This window comes from Xenopus laevis, chromosome 2L (assembly GCF_017654675.1).
Source record: "Xenopus laevis strain J_2021 chromosome 2L, Xenopus_laevis_v10.1, whole genome shotgun sequence".
Classification (NCBI taxonomy): Eukaryota; Metazoa; Chordata; class Amphibia; order Anura; family Pipidae; genus Xenopus; species Xenopus laevis.
Window position 1 is genome coordinate 45722838 of NC_054373.1, and position 16940 is coordinate 45739777.

The following is a 16940-nucleotide window of genomic DNA, read 5'->3' on the forward strand; positions in this document are numbered from 1 at the left end:
CTGGAGGGAGAATTGTATGGATAAACATCAAGTTAAGGTATGTGGCTTTTGAATTTTACTCAAGTAAGTAGTAAAGTAAAGTATCCACCTGTTTTTGCAGCCATAATAAGCATGATCTACAGCTTCAGATTTTTTTCCCAGTCTCATAAATTGCTTACTTTAGTAGTCTGGAATTTTTCATAAAATAGAAATTTTCTGCTGTTATATTTGTAGATTTATGCAGATTCTTTTAATGATCACATAACCATATTCCATTTCAAGCAGAAAATAATGAAACCCATTTTAAACACACAGATATATCACTTGTGACCAGCTTCCCAAATGGTAAAGACCATAGATTGACTGTACTTCCTGTATATGAATAGTGAAAGATCATTTTCCCTAAACCAGTCAAAAAATGTAAAGCTTATTAAATCTTTTCTTAACCATGCCCCCTGTAAGATGCCTATTTTACAATTGAATTATATATTTCCTTAATTAATCCAACTGGCTTGTGCTCATTGCTCTATTAATGATCTATAAATAAATAATATGTTGGTATTTGTAAATTGAAGTATAATGTTCGTTATTAGAATAAATTCAAGGTTCAACTAAACTTATTATGCCAGGTAGATATTAAAAACTCAGCGTTAACAATTGATTTACGGTATATTTTGAAAAAACAATTGATTTACGGTATATTTTGAAAGGTGGATATACCTCTAGTTTTCCATTTGTATGAAACACCATAAAAGTAGCCAGGACTTATTGTCCCCAACAGAGTCATTTCATGGTTAGCAGGTAATCTTAGAATGAGTCAGAAATATAAAACTCTGGGATAAAGAGTTTAAGTTGCCTCAATTTGACCATAAAAAAGTGTTTGAAAATAGAATGAATTCAGCAGAGAATCATTTCCATTGCTTTGTAGTACTAGCCTATGGTTTCTGCTGAAAATGCTCTGTTTATCTGCAGTTCTTCTGCCTTAATGATTTTCTGGTACATTAGTACCTTTAGGGCTATGCATTATGCAGTGACAATTTAAGCAACTTGGTAGGATCTAACACATTCATTTAAAAATACTGTAATTTTCTACTGTATCTTGCGTTTTAAATAAGATGTTTCTTTCAATGGGAAAAAGTGCAATGTTGGGTTGCAATGAAGCCAACATAAATTATGATAGATAACAACCTCAGCAAAAAAAGGCCACCGCTTATTTAATGTTTTTCGATTGTTTTTGCATAATGTAAATACTAAGGGGATTATTTACTAAAATCTGAATTTACCTCATAATATTAAAAAAAAAACCTCCCATGCCCGATTTTAGCTTATTTATGAATAAAAAAAACTCAAATTAACAACACCCATGCCAAGCAGTACTTACCCCCTACTACTGATACTCAGAGGCGTTTTAGTTACCCAATAGCAATGAGATGTTTTTGTATTACTCACACTAGGATGGTAGTGACATTATTTTTCAATAAATTCCCAGATTTTTTAGATTTCTACTATATGGAAGGATCCTCATTGGAAGGTTTTTTTACATTTTCATGGGGCTGATGCCCTGAGAAGTGCTAAAAAGATTTATCAAGCCAAATGATTTTGTAATACACAAGAGCCATGAATCTACTGTAAATTATATAATTATAAGCAGTGCTTATTAATGTTACTGGGTATAATAAGTGCTTAGTGATATAATTAGGGTCACGTGGCTCACTGAAACCTGTATATTAAAACCCCTTGTTGCAAAATATAAGGATATTAGAAGCTACTCTCAGAGTTCCATGGCCATATAAAGACACAAGGCTGAAGACAGATCATGGAACTCCAAGGTATGCTTTAACTCTTGATAATATGTTAACGTATACTGGGGTTTGTATTCCAACTACCAATTTGTTACATTAGCAATAGTGTTTAGATCCCTATCATTATTGTTATTTAGATTCCATTTAATTAATGACCCTTACTAACAGTACTTGCCAAGGCTGGAATCATGATCTATAACTTAAGTGTCAGAATGATTAATGGACCGCATGCCTCACCTCAGCTCTCAGATGAACATAGGCATACAAGCCTAACTGGTAAACACAGATCTATAGGTGCCTTACATGGTAACATCAATTTACAGAGACCAGTCTTTACAGGGTTTCAGCTAACAGCCGCCCCAGAGAATAATTACCAAATGACAAAATACAAGGGAAAAACAAAACATATATATACAGTATAATATATTGATGATATACCTTAGGGCAGTGGTCCCCAACCAGTAGCTTGTGACCAACATGTTGCTCTCCAGCCCCTTGGATGTTGCTCCCAGTGGCCTCAAAGCAAGTACTAATTTTTGAATTCCAGGCTTGGAGGCAAGTTTTGGTTGTATAAAAAACAGATGTACTGCCAAACAGAGCCTCAATGTTGGTTGACAATCCACATAGGGGCTACTAAATGGCCAATCACACTACTTATTTGGCACCCCAAGAACATTTTTCATGCTAGTGTTTCTCCCCAACTCCTTTTACTTCTGAATGTTGCTCACGGGTTCAAAAGGTTGGGGATCCCTGCCTTAGGGTAACAGAGTGACAGTAGCTATATTTTAGACTTGAGGTTTGGTACCAATCACGGTGATCTGGGGAGTAAACACCAAATGTGATACTCACCAGCCAATCAAATAGCTCGCTTTTAAATAAGATTGATATCAACTTCACAGATATCATCCATTCTGACCATATGGCAGAGATTATAAATACAAACAGTCTATCAACAGGATCCAGCCAAGGACAAAAAGGAAGCTAATGTTAGCTGACAGTGTTCTCCTTTTATATTTGTCTGCCCAATATGATGATGATGGAGTTGGAGGCTGACACCTTTCCTTCCTTCCTTCCTTCCTTCCTTCCTTCCTTTCTTTCTTTCTCTCTTTCTTTAGTTCTTTCTTTCCTTCTTTCTTTCCTTCCATTGTTTTTGGAATCAGAGGGGCTGCTGTAAGATTTCATAGACAGTCACTATTTATTTATTTATTTGGTTGGTGGGGGGCTGTTTGCGTCTCTGTGTACTTGAAAGGCCAGGGTCTGCTATGAATCCCAGAGTGGCAGAATTTTACTTGTATTATGAACTCTTCTTTATCTGTAAACATGAGACACAGGCATAAACTGGGCAAAAAGAGGGTGTCCTTTCATAAAGAGCATATTATATATATGTTTAAACCAAATTGAGACACACTCTCCTTTACCAAACAAGAAGACCAGATTTACACCAGATTTACACCATCCAGGTGGTGGCCCAAATTTAGGTGACCACGAGTTGATCATTTTGGACTAAGTATTGGCAGTTTAAATTCCCAGGGGGTGACAGGCGGAGGTAGAAGGTTGCCAACAAAATTATGACACGTTAATATTTTATAATTAGTAGAAAACATACAAAAATAAATCTAAAAAAATGAACTGATTGGACACATTTGCAGTAGAAGTCCAAGCCACATGCTGAACACATTTTAAAATTTTATTAAAGAACTGGCGGTTTTAAACAATATTCTGTGTCCTAAAATATATAAAACATTGTATAAAGATATTACATTTTCACAATATGACCTATACAGTATTGGTCTGTGTGATAACATTGCCCCTAGGCATTTACTGGTGCAGAATCTCAATGTGACTGAATAGACTGTGACAGGCAGGTACAGAGAATACAGTGAGATTGGTGACAGTGACTATAAAGCATCCAGGATTGGAAAGACAGGATTAATCAAGAGCAGATAAAATCAGGGAGACATATTATCAGACAAAACTGACAAGCAAACAAGGCGGGGAAAGACTGCTAGACACTGTCTTCATACAAAGTCCCTTTTTATTGTTTTTTATCGGGGAATTAACAGCCGACAATGTATCCTTTCTTCATCTTACAGAGCATTTGTCTCTTTCACCAAAACCAGAGAGATTTGCAGAGGGCTAAACAGCTATTGTATTGCTTACTGTCAATTCTGTTGCATATTGAAGTATATATATAATGGTCAAGCCAGCACCTACAACAGCAAATTGGGACCATTCTATTGCAATATACTAAAAACTCCCTGAGACTGGAGTAGCTATGTGAAGGAATACATATATATATTATGCAAAGAAAAAAAATCATATTTGTTTACTTGTAAATCTATATATGGGAAAATAACATGGGATATGATGATGTCCATTTAGGCAATACTGTGCACTTTAAACAGGCATTCCCAAATGCCAAATATATTTGCATTATGTTTTTTTAACCTAAATTCTATAGTGAGCTTGAGCTGCTTGAGAAAATGGGCCGGAGCCACCTTAAAGGAACAGTTTAGTATAACAATAAAAACTGGATAGGATGTGCAAAATAAAAAAAGGAAGTAGTGTTCTGGTTATTATTTTAGACATCCAGTCACTCCAGCATTTATACATTACATTTTTGGGCTAGCTAACTTTATTGAAAATATCTTATTTTTTTTGCACAGCCTTTCTATTTACCCAGTTGTTTTATACTGAGCAATTCCTTTAAAATAGCTACACATGGGTCAAATAACACACAGTTACATGCCTATTTGTGTCGATAGCATCAGTCCAATTAATTAGGACGTGGGCAGAGCGATCACTTATCTATGGCGCAGAACCCTGCAGCTCCTGGTCATTTCAAGACTCCCATCTATGTGCTGATATAAGGACTTTGCCTGATCAGTGCTAGACTAACTAACTCATTAGTAGGAACCATATGAAGAAGGATGGCCACACATTGTGGCAGAAAATCAGTAATCTGTTAGAAATGATTAACCTCTATTGTCACAGTAAGTTTCTCAGAACATATGTGTTTAGCATTTCTGTTAAAGCCTGGGAATGTATTGAGACAAAAGCCATGAAAATCCTGTAAATTATATCCTTATAAATGGCTCTTAGTGATGTCATCATTTATAAACAGAGCGTAGTGATGTCATTTTTGTTATATTTACATATATAGTTATACACACACACACACATGCAGAATGCTCTAGTCACTGTGTCTATAGTTATATGGTTTCAATAAGCTTGTGTTTGTAGCATCATTATGTATTTGAAATAGAATCCTTTATTTTTGACACGCTTATGTGTAGTTAGCTTTACATAGATTGTTCATCATTCACGCCAGTCCTGGTGGAGCTACAATCTATGCCAGTTACCCTTTTTGTATGTTTTTGGAGTGTATGGGAAAACCAATGTACCCATGAAAGCAAAGAGAGAACATACAGTACATTATGCCTGCAGATAGAGTCCTGGCTGGAACCAACCTGAGTGCCGCAAGTACCCCAGCAATAACCACTGTGCTACATCTACTGAGCCCTCTTTGCTTTATTTTTTTTTCATTAAACATTTTAGAAGAAATTGAACCTTAATTGAAATATGCCATGCCTGTAGAACAGGTGTTAAAGCCTGTTCAACATTATTTAATATATTTGTCAGCTGTTTGAGTATATACTAGCAGTGTTAAACTGCTGTCAAGCACTAAAACATATTGCTAAACAGGAAGATTAAGCATTTAACATCTATTTAGTCAACTGCATTTCTTTATCCTAGCAGCCTCCTGTCCTGTTTAAATCTTATTACAGAAGCGGCAGCGCTGGGGATTGTATTATTTTGCAAAACCTGCAGTGCTGTATGGACGCCGAAACCTAAAAGTCTTGTCCGATTCAATAGGCAAGCCAATTGTCAATTTACCTTAACTGAATTTCTTTATAGCCTCCAGCAATGGCTGAAAAATTGCACTGAACATGACCTTGCGTCAGCAAATCAGAGGGAAAATTCAATACAAGCTGATTCTTTCAATTCCGAAAGGGATAAATAAAAGGAATATGTATGCTGGCAGCAGGGCCACTCTGTAGAACAAGTAATAATGTTCAATTTCTGTTTTCGCTGGAAGTAGTGACAAAACAAGCGTCTTTTTATTTGAGTGTATTGTGTTGTTCCAAAACACACATTTCCACAGGCAAGCTGCCACAGCACTTTATTCCATAAGTAGCCTGAAATACAAATCACACAAACAAGCTGCTCATTTGTGCTTGGGTTCCAAGCGCAGCTGGGATTATACTGCCACCAAGTGTTCACAAACAAAACGGTTGCTAATTATTTGTTTAACGTGCAATGTTATGATTTTATATCTCCGGTAAGAGAATCTGGGTACCATATGTCCCATAAAATTACATCTGCAGGGATACAAACTGCGTGCTGATAAATACGTCTCTCCAACAGAGAACAGGCCTGCAACAACCATTAAAGGAACAGTAACACCAAAAAATTAAAGTGTTTTAAAATAATGAAAATATAATGTACTGTTGCCCTGCACTGGTACAACTGGTGTATTTGCTTCGGAAATACTACTATAGTTTATATAAACAAGCTTCTATAGTTTATATAAACAAGCTTCTGTGTAGCCAGGGGACTGCCATTCAAGCACAGGATACACAGCAGATAACAGATAAGTTTACTACAGAGCTTATCTGTTATCTACTATGTAACCTGTGCCTTTTCTCCTTTTTCAGCTTTGAATGGGTACCCCCATGGCTACACAGCAACTTATTATAAACTATAGTAGTGTTTCTATATCAAACACACCAATTTTACCAGTGCAGGGCAACAGTACATTATATTATCATTCCTTTAAAGGAAAACTATACCCCCCAAACAATGTAGGTCTCTATAAAAAGATATTGCATAAAACAGCTCATATGTAAAACCCTGCTTCATGTAAATAAACCATTTTCATAATAATATACTTTCTAGTAGTATGTGCCATTGGGTAATCATAAATAGAAAATTGCCATTTTAAAAAATAAGGGCCGCCCCATGGGATTGTATGATTCACTGTGCACACAAACATACCAACAAACCATACTTGTTAGGTCACATGAGCCAATTAACATACTGTCTTTTGCTTCAACACTTCTTCCTGTTACAGTTAGAGCTGCAGTATTTCTGGTCAGGTGATCTCTGAGGCAGCACACAGACCATCATGAAATGGTGGCTCAAGACAAGAGATGTAAAAGGGCAAGATTTACTTAAATATATAGACCAGTTTGGTAAGATTCTTTAATATGCCACTTGATATGATATAAACTATCTGTTGCTTAAATATTCATTTTGGGGGTATAGTTTTCCTTTAAAACACTTTAATTTTTTGGTGTTACTGTTGCCTTAAGGGCATTATAATGGCAGTTTGCATAGACTATGAAAATATAGACAGTGAAAACAATAAATATTTCCACTGCATTTGATTTACTGACAAATAGAGATGTATTTCTTTGTCTGAGAGATGCGCTGGATACATGGCACTGCTGAGTAAAGCAGAGCAAGTACTTTACCATTTCCCATGAATAGGTCAATGGGAGCAGGGTTTCATTAGAGTTTATGGGAGATATTTCATTATACCAACAGTGAAGTAATAGAAATCTGAGTTTCTTCATACCAAACAAAAAGGACTGAATGCTGAAGGGGACAACGAACCGACTGCTACTGGAACCTTTGGATTTCATCTGACCAACAATGCCTAGTATTCTGGATCCGGGGAACTTGCACAAAGAAACACCAACGAGTGGATCAGAATAACAAGTTCCCTGGATCCGGAATACTAGGCATTGTTGGTCAGATGAAATCCAAAGGTTCCAGGAAGCAGTCGGTTCGTTGTCCCCTTCAAATTCCTATCTTAGTCTTGGTATATGTTTACTGGCTCATTCAGACAATAAATATACTGTAGGCTGTAGTTAGAACAATTACACAAGAAATCAAAAAGTGACCAGTCACTTGTGTTATGTTTTGGTAGTGCCTTTGTATAAACACCACAACTTGCCGCGATGCACTGCGCAAAATCGGATGTCGCAGCGTCAGTGTCGGACTGGCCCAATGGCATACCAGGAAAACCCAGTGGGCCAAAGTGTCAGTGGGACCTTCTGCTTCTAACCATTGGCCTGTTTCATGTCCAATACCTACTTCTGTATGGAAACAGAGGGGCTAAATACATAGAATAATAAATAATAGAATAGAAAGAAAAAAGACTTGAAGAATAGAGGTTGAGTGAGGTAAGGAAGAGGAGAAATAGTTTGGAGAATGGGTCCATGGACTAAGGTTTTCTGGTGGGCCCCTGGCATCCCAGTCCGACACTGCGCAGCGTTGATGCGACACGACTGTTGGATGCAGACCCTGCATTTCAATATAATGCATTTCAATGGGTGCATTTTCCTGATTTTAAGTAATATTTTCCCAGATTTTCTATCCAATTTTTTCCTGATGTTCCCAAAAACTGTTTTTTTTCCTCTATGAATGTTGTTATTTGTGAAACAAAAAGGGTTAAAATACAAACCAGATGTATAGTGTATAAGTTTAACATTAATGCTGCAATGTTTAACTCTTGTTTTTAACACAGTAAATATTGTATTGTAAGTAAAATGGACTTCTGTACTTATATACTTTCAGTAATTGAAGAAAAGGTTACATTAACACATTTCCCAGATTTTACATAATTTTTTCCTGGTCCCCTAAAAAAGCTTAAAATGGGGGTTCTACTGTATGTTCAAGGTGCTTTTATGTTCTACCAATGTCTGTGTGGGATACCTCTGTATGTGTTTTTTCCAGGGGGGAACTGGGCCCACCCACCCCACCTAGCTGCCATCCCAAAGCCAGCCCCACTGCCCACCCATCACCAGCCCCTTCCTCACCAAGGTGCTCGGGGGAGCTGGGGGAGTGGCAGCAGAGGGCAGGTGAGGATCGAGTCTGGGTTAGCAGGGGACTCCAAATTTTTCCCAGTTTCCCTCTGACCAAGTGGTTTCTTCAGTAAATTGTAATTATTTAACAATTGCCTCTCCATGGGCTTCTACCTGTTTGCCCCTACACAAGTTTCTTTTGCATACAGTGATTTGCTTCCTCTGGCTGAAGGTCTGGGGCTTGACCCCATGAGTTAACTAATGAGAAATCTTTACATTATATCCATTTTTGCTCATAGTTCCTGACCATTCTGGATATCAGGCCCTGTAATTCTGTTACTTAGTGATTACAGGAGAGCTTGCTCCACTACTGTCCTTGTTTACCTTTGAGTTAACTTTTAGTATGATGAAGAGAGTGATATTCTCAGACAATTTGTAATTGGTTTTCAGTTTTTATTATTTGCGGTGTTTGAGTTATTTAGCTTTTCATTCAGCAGCTCTCCGGTTTGCAGTTTCAGCAGGCTAGTTGCTAGAGTCCAAATTACCCTAGCAACCATGCAGTGATTTGAATAAGAGACTGAATATAAATAGGAGAGTGCCTGGATACAAATATGAGTAATAAAAAGTAGCAATAACAATACATTTGTAGACTTACTGAGCATTTATTTTTAGATGTGGTCAGTGACCATTTACTTTACAGTGCTACGCAATATGTTGGCGCTATATAAATATGTGTTAATAATAATAATAATAATAATAATAATAGCCACCCACAAACTGAATGTAGATAGTGAAAGCAGTAGTTAGGGCATGCTGAATGTATATAATGAATGGCCATTTTCAGGATTTTCTGCAGTGTGGACTTCCTGTATATAATTGCTCATTGCACTGTAACCTCAATAAAAAACCTGTGGCAATACTGCCATCTATTGGTAAACGATGAGGTGACGCTGCATTTTAAAGGGGTGGTTCATCTTTGAGTTAACGTTTAGTTAGTTATAAAATGCCAATGGCAATTTTTTTTTTTTTATATAGTTTTTTCATTATTTGCCTTCATCTGTTTAGTCTTTCCAGCTTTCAAATGAAAGGCATTGACCCCAGCAGCTAAAACCTATTGCTCTGTGAGGCTACAACTGTATTGATATTTGTTACTTGTTATTACTAAACTTTCTATTTAGGCCTCTCCTATTCATATATTAGTCCCTAATTCATGGTTGCTAAATTAATGTGGACCATATAACTGCTGGAGAGCTGCTGAACAAAACTTTAAGCAATTTTAAAAAACACATAAAAAATGAATACAATTGCAAATTGTCTCAGAATAGCACTCTATTCATCATATATTTAGTATATCATATATATCTTATATTTATTTCAAATATTTAGTTGAATAGGGAGCTTGTGTATAAAATCTGTTTGGGCTATCCTGTACATTGCATCCGCTATAGTTAAGTCCGGTGCCCACTGTTTGTACGTTCATGAATTTCACCCTGGGGAGTGCAAGCTGAGGCTAAATTAATTTTCCCAGTTGGGACGGCATCACTTTGGGCATATAAAATGGCACTGGTGTGTGATCTGTAGGGCACCAGTCTGGTCCAGCTACTGACACAATCCTCTGAGGGAACCCTAGAGCTACCACTATGTTCATGATGTTGGTAGTGCCAGGGTTCCCCATCAATGGGCAAATTTCTGCACAATTCTTCATAAGAAGCTGGACAAATGAGCAGGTGCTGACTGCAAATTTGCAGAAGGGTAAGGAGCAAGTTTGGAGGCAAATAGCTCATTGAATAAGAGCAACATATACCTTTGTTTTAACTTGAGCTCACTTGCTGTGATACAGTCAGATTTGCTGGCCCTGAATGAGAGAGGAGAAGGAGTTAGTTGTTAGAGCACAATGGTGACCACAACTTTTAAGCACTGAGGTCCTGGGCAAGAGAGCTGGGGCTCGGGACTTTGTGCAGCGGCACTGCTATGCTTCCAACATTCCCAGGGTTGGCTACTGATGCCAAAGTCTGGCTGTACCTAACAGGCACATGCGCTTGGCGGCTGAAAACTAACAAGGTGTCAGGAAAGGGGACAATCAACAAATATTTAGAGCTATGTACAGGCCAGGGCAGTATAAAGGTCAAGATGAAAGGTAGAATAGACCAGTGTCAAGCACAGTAAGACATATCACAGAAAAACACCCAATAAACTGCCACCTATTGGTAGGGTTGCCACCCAGCCGGTATTTTACCGACAATGTAGTTGCCGGTAAATTTTTAATACACTTAAAAAGACTCCTCAGCCTGCCCCAATCACCTGGAACTTAACTTTTCTTTAGCTTCTTGAAGTGTCCGTGGCACGGCACCACCCCTTTTGACATCACATTCCGCCCATTTTGACGTCACAGCCTGCCCCTTTGTGTCCCCGACCAGCCGGTAAAGAATTTTGGAAAAGGTGGCAACCCTACCTATTGGGCACCTAAAAAAGACACTTCTTAAATACCCCTGGCTAGGGGGTTCATGTCACTACTGCACAGCAGGGCCACCATCAGAAATCACAAGGTCCCATATGACAAAACTGTCGGGGCCCCACCCATCACCATAGGCCCCGCCCACCACCACCGGCCCTGCCCTAGAGACCAAACACACCAAAAAAGCCACACAAACATGGGCACTAAAAAACCCATTGTTGGGCAGGGTCCCCCCACAAGGTATAAAAAACCCATTGGTGGCGAGCCCCCTCCCCCCTTAAAAGTTAAAAAATACATTGGAGATCAGAGGCTCCATAGAATTTTTTTTTTAAATGGTGACAGGCCTGCCCTTACAAGTTAAAAATACAATTTGTGGTCAGAGGCAGCGTCAGACTGTATCAGGGCCCCCCGCCACCCCCAGGGGCCCCCTGCCCAAGCTGCAAAGCCCCCTCTGTCCCGCTTACTCCACCCAGCACAGATGCAAGGGTGGGTCATGTCACTAGTGCAGTGGGTTATGTTGCTAGTTTGGAGGAAAGGGGTTCATGTCACAATTGCAGAGCCAAGGGGGTAATTTTCTAATACAGAGACAACGGGATCATTTCACTAACGCAGAGGCAAGGGGGGTCATTTGCTAGCATGTAAAAAGTTGAAATTGTGCTGTTACATTTAGCATATGTTTCTTAATTTAACCTCTATAGGTCGTATTTCAGAAACCATAACTCCCAACTTGGGCTGCAGAGCAGAAATAATGGGGTTTATATCTACACAATACACACACAATGAATATGCGACACTGTGTATGTTTCATTCCCAGTAATAAGGAAAAACAGAAGATGCACTCATCCGGTTCAAAACGGCGTAATCAAGGTTCCTCCAATTAGAGTCCTGCAGCGGGTCGGGTTCCCGCGGGTTACCCGCAAAAACCTGCGCTACCCTGCAGGTTGCGGATAGAAGTTCCGGTGCGGTTATAGACGTGGTTCTGCAGGTTTGCGGGTCATGTGTCGGGCCGCGGGTCTTCTCAATGTCGATATTTACTCCTTTTTTCTGGTCAAGTCTACTTCCGATGATGTCACTTCTGGTTTACAATGACAGCACTTCCTAATTCTTGATGGTCAGCGAGTCGCAGGTCTGGGTTGTGGATGTGTACTTGCGGGTCGGGTTGCGGGTCCAAGCGGGTAAGAATGCGGGTCCGGGTTGCGGATTGCAGGTTGTGGGTATGGGTTGGGTACGGGTCCCAAAAGATGGACCCGCACAGGACTCTACCTCCAATGCTTTATTGGTGCGGAAAAATCAAACGTTTCTGGGGCTTCCTGCTCCCTTCGTCAGTGAAAAAATACACACTGACAAAGGGGGCGGAAGCCCTAGAAACGTTTGATTTTTCCGCACCAATAAAGCATTGGAGGTACCTTGAGTACACCGTTTTAAACCGGATGAGTGCATCTTCTTTTTTGCTGTCAATTTTCCCGTAGGGTCACGTAACTTGAAGATAGCACCGCCAAGGAAGAACTTACAATTTCAACTAATCGTGAGTGTATGTATTGAACCTAATTTACTTTGACTATATACTCATTCCCAGTAATAACTGACGCATTCCATGCTGAATTGTTACACCAAAAAATACAAATGAATTAATTCCAATACAATGTATAAACGTGGTTCCACTCGGGCTCGAACCCAGGACCTTGTAAAGCAGACGTGATAACCACTACACTATGGAACCAGCTGATGGAAGGCTGCTCACGAGTGCTGCTATCATGATTCGCCATACTTTTATTATCATATGTATATTTGTGCTCCAGATAATCGTGCTCCTTCTGTCTATTAGTAGAAGAAGCGAGAGAGCCTGTGTTAGTGCTTTCCTTTCCCCACAGCAGCCGTTACAACCCTCACTACACACTTCCCACTCCCTGTGATTATCAGCCCACAGGCGCATTTACCCGTCTGTGAATTGTATCTATTATGACGCGGCTGCTTCTACGCTCAAAACGATTCCCCAGCTATGCCTGAAAACCAGGGGTGCTTCGCAATGTGGCAAGTTGAGGCTGTCGCCTCAGGCGGCACCACCCCACTAGGTACCAGGGGAAGCAAAAATGCTGTTCCTGGTACTTTAAGAGCAAATTTCCGGGAGAGGGGGGGCAGCAGCAACTGCTGCTGCCTCAAGTGGCGGAGGGGCCAGGATCACCCCTGCTGAAAACCAAACATTTCCTTACACAATACTGTGCCCACAATAACGCACATTTGTCATTCGCATCAGGGCGGCATAACTCCACCCCGTATAAACTTAAGTAATTTTCCAAAGCATGCTTGTTGGTAAAAAATGTAGTTTATTACATCTTTAAAAAAGCATCAAATAATCCCCTTATAATGCCTAACGCATTTCATGCTTACCTAGCACTTAGTCAGAGAAACTGCCTATGACTAGTGCTAGGTAAGCATGAAACGCGTTAGGTGCTATAAGGGGATTATTTGATGTTTTTTTAAAGATGTAATAAACTAAATTTTTTACCAACAAGCATGGTTTGGAATATTACTTAAGTTTATATGGCTATACCTCTGTTTGGTCACTAGAGGACTCCAGCATGCTATCTTAATGTTAACTATTTCCAGGCTTATTAAAATAGTTTCTAATAATTCCACTCCGGCAGCACAGTTTGTATGAAATGACCAGTGTATACATCCGACCGACGCTTACAAAATGCCACCGTTCTACTGTTTGGAAGCGGAGAGATTAGGTATCGAAACTGTGTGCAGTAAATAACCGCGCCTGCAGGGGGAGCTCCTCTACTCTATTTGGATGTTTGCTGGGCAGCGAGACCTTGCATGCACCCCAAGCCACTGGAGCATAGGGACCCCTTTTGCGAAGTGGCATGAAATTCTCTGTGTATCCCCTGGAGGGCGCTGTGTTTTGTCTCGCTATAATTTCCACAACTAGAAGGTTGATGGCTGGACCTCATTGATGTATACAATAAAAATAACTAACGGTTTCCTAAGTTTTAACTTCAAAATGGGCCCTCACATTCTGGGAGGTTTCATGCAGTGTGATAACCGCTTCCTGGTTGTTGTTTGGAGCGGAAGTTGCTAGTAAACCCATGTTTGAACAAAGCCATGTAAGGAATATGTTATATGGCACCACAGTCCTTATAGGGCATGTAAAGGCAAAAAAATAAAATCCCATTTTTACTTTCTTTAATGAAAAAGAAACCTATCTCCAATATACTTTAATTAAAAAATGTGTACCGTTTTTATAAGAAACCTGACTGTATGCAGTGAAATTCTCCCTTCATTTACTGCTGTGGATAGGAATTGTCAGATGGTCCCTAACTGCTCTGCAGGGAAAGGGAAACAATCATACTTATGAACAGCAGAGGGAGCCTTACTTCCCTTCCCAGCCATGCAGAACTCAAGCAGCTTTTTTTATGACGATCCCTAAGCAGCCCAGACCACACTGAGCATGTGCACAGTCTTAGTCTTTGTCACGATCGCCGCCCGGAGCAGTTCCAGGAGTTCCGGGCGGCGCGTCCTCCCCTGCCGGCGTCGCTCCCAAAATGGCGGCGCCCATGGCCGCCACGTGGGTAGCGGCCCTGGCGCGATGACGTCAGCGCGCCGACGTCGGCGCAAGGACGCCAATGACGTCACAATGGCGCCAAATTCAAATATAAAAACGCTACCAAGACGCCAGAATGGCGCCCAAGTATAGGAAACTTTCCCTGAGTGTATCCTGGGTTCCCTGTGAGCTACTATTGCTAAAATCTTGTTCCTGATTATTATCCTGACCCTTGCCTGGACTTTGGACTTTGCTGCTATCCGCCTGCCCGTGAACTCTTGCCTGGATTCTGACTACTCCTTTGATTAACCCTTTGGACACCGCGACCTTGCTCCCTCAAGAGTTCTTCCTCCTCGATCCTGACTACCTCCCTGGAGGGAGCTCCCGGCTCCCTGACATTATACTTGGGCCATGGATCCTACTGAGGAAGCTACGCCTGATGTCGAACGAGCGCTCCGCGGACTGGCATCCCACATGGAGGAATATGAAGCCCAGCAGTACCGCATAGGACAGGCACTCGATAACCTTCTCTCTCGAGTGCCTCCAGCGCCTCCTGCTTCCCAAGCTGCTGTAAATCCTCCCATGGCGGTCGTCTCGTCTACCACAGGTTTCTCGTCTGGTGAGCCTCGTATTCCACCTCCTCCTCGCTTCAGTGGGGACCCACAGGCCTGCAGAGGTTTCGCTACACAGTGCCAGATCCAGTTCGAGTTTCAACCCTCGCACTTCCCCAATGAACGTTCCAAGGTGGGCTATGTGATGTCTCGTTTGGTGGGCAACATCTCTTTGGGAGAAGAATTCTCCACTGACTTTTGATGCCAAGGCTTTTCTTCAAGCATTTCGTACTGTGTTTGATGCCCCGGGTCGGGTCACTAATGCCCCGTCTCGTCTTCTGCAACTCCGGCAGGGGAACCGCAGTCAGTGACTATGCTATTGACTTTAGAACTTTGATGGCTGAGACTTCCTGGAATGACGATGCCTATAAGGCCGTATTCTATCAAGGTCTGTCTATTCGCATTAAAGATGATCTTGTCTCCAGGGAGTTCCCTGATCTGCTGGAAGATCTGATTGCAATATCCATTAAGGTGGACACTCGTCTCAGAGAGCATCAAGTAGAGAAGGAGCGTTGTAAAAGATTTCAACCCTTGTTGGCACCCCGCCTCCAAAGACCTCTCTTGCATACTCCAGCTACTCAAGCTTCTACTTCTCCTCCGGAGGAACCGATGCAAGTTGGAAGAGCTCGTCTCTCTGAACAAGAAAGGCTCCGTAGACGGATGGCTGGCCTATGTCTGTATTGTGGCGGACAGTCTCATTTTGCGAACTCTTGTCCGGTGAAGCCCACGAGTTCTGTTCCCCGAGGTATATCTAGGGTAACTCATGTAGGGGGCACTACTCCGAAGTCTCATGAGAACACTCACAGGTTTCTCCTTCCTTTACAGATTCGTCTAGCCACTAAGACCATTGTCGGCTCAGCTTTCATTGACTCTGGAGCTGCTGGGAACTTCATGGATGCTCTTTTTGCCAAATACATGGAAGTTCCCTTATTCCCATTGTCTACTCCTCTTCGTGTCACTGCCATTGACGACAGACCCCTGGAGGCTGAATTTATCTCTATGACGACTGGGGAATTGCCTGTGCAGGTTGGGACGCTGCATAAAGAAAGACTATCATTTCTAATTATTTCCTGCCCATCCGTTCCAGTTGTTTTGGGTCTCCCTTGGCTGCGCCTGCATAATCCCACCATTGATTGGTCCACAGGACAGATTTCCCGTTGGAGCCCATTTTGCCAGCAGCACTGTCTTCCTGCTGAACCCCTCCAGAGGGTGAATATCTCTGATCTGAAGACTCTACCTGTACCCTCCTTTTACAGGGAATTCTCTGATGTATTCTGTAAGAAGTCTGCAGAATTCCTTCCTAGACATCGACCATACGATTGTCCTATCGATCTCCTGCCAGGAACCATGCCCCCTAGGGGTCGCACCTATCCTTTTTCTCCAGCTGAGACTTCCGCTATGAAAGACTATATTCAGGAGAATCTCCAGCGGGGGTTTATCTGCCCCTCTACTTCTCCTGCCGGGGCAGGTTTCTTCTTCGTGGAAAAAAAGGATGGAGGCCTACGTCCTTGCATTGACTACCGGGGCCTCTGATTGCTGAACTCTTTGACCAATTGAAAGGGTCTAAGATTTTCACTAAATTAGATCTTCGTTGGGCGTACAACCTTATCCGCATCCGTGAAGGGGACAAATGGAAGACGGCATTCAACACTCGAGATGGGCACTATGAATATCTCG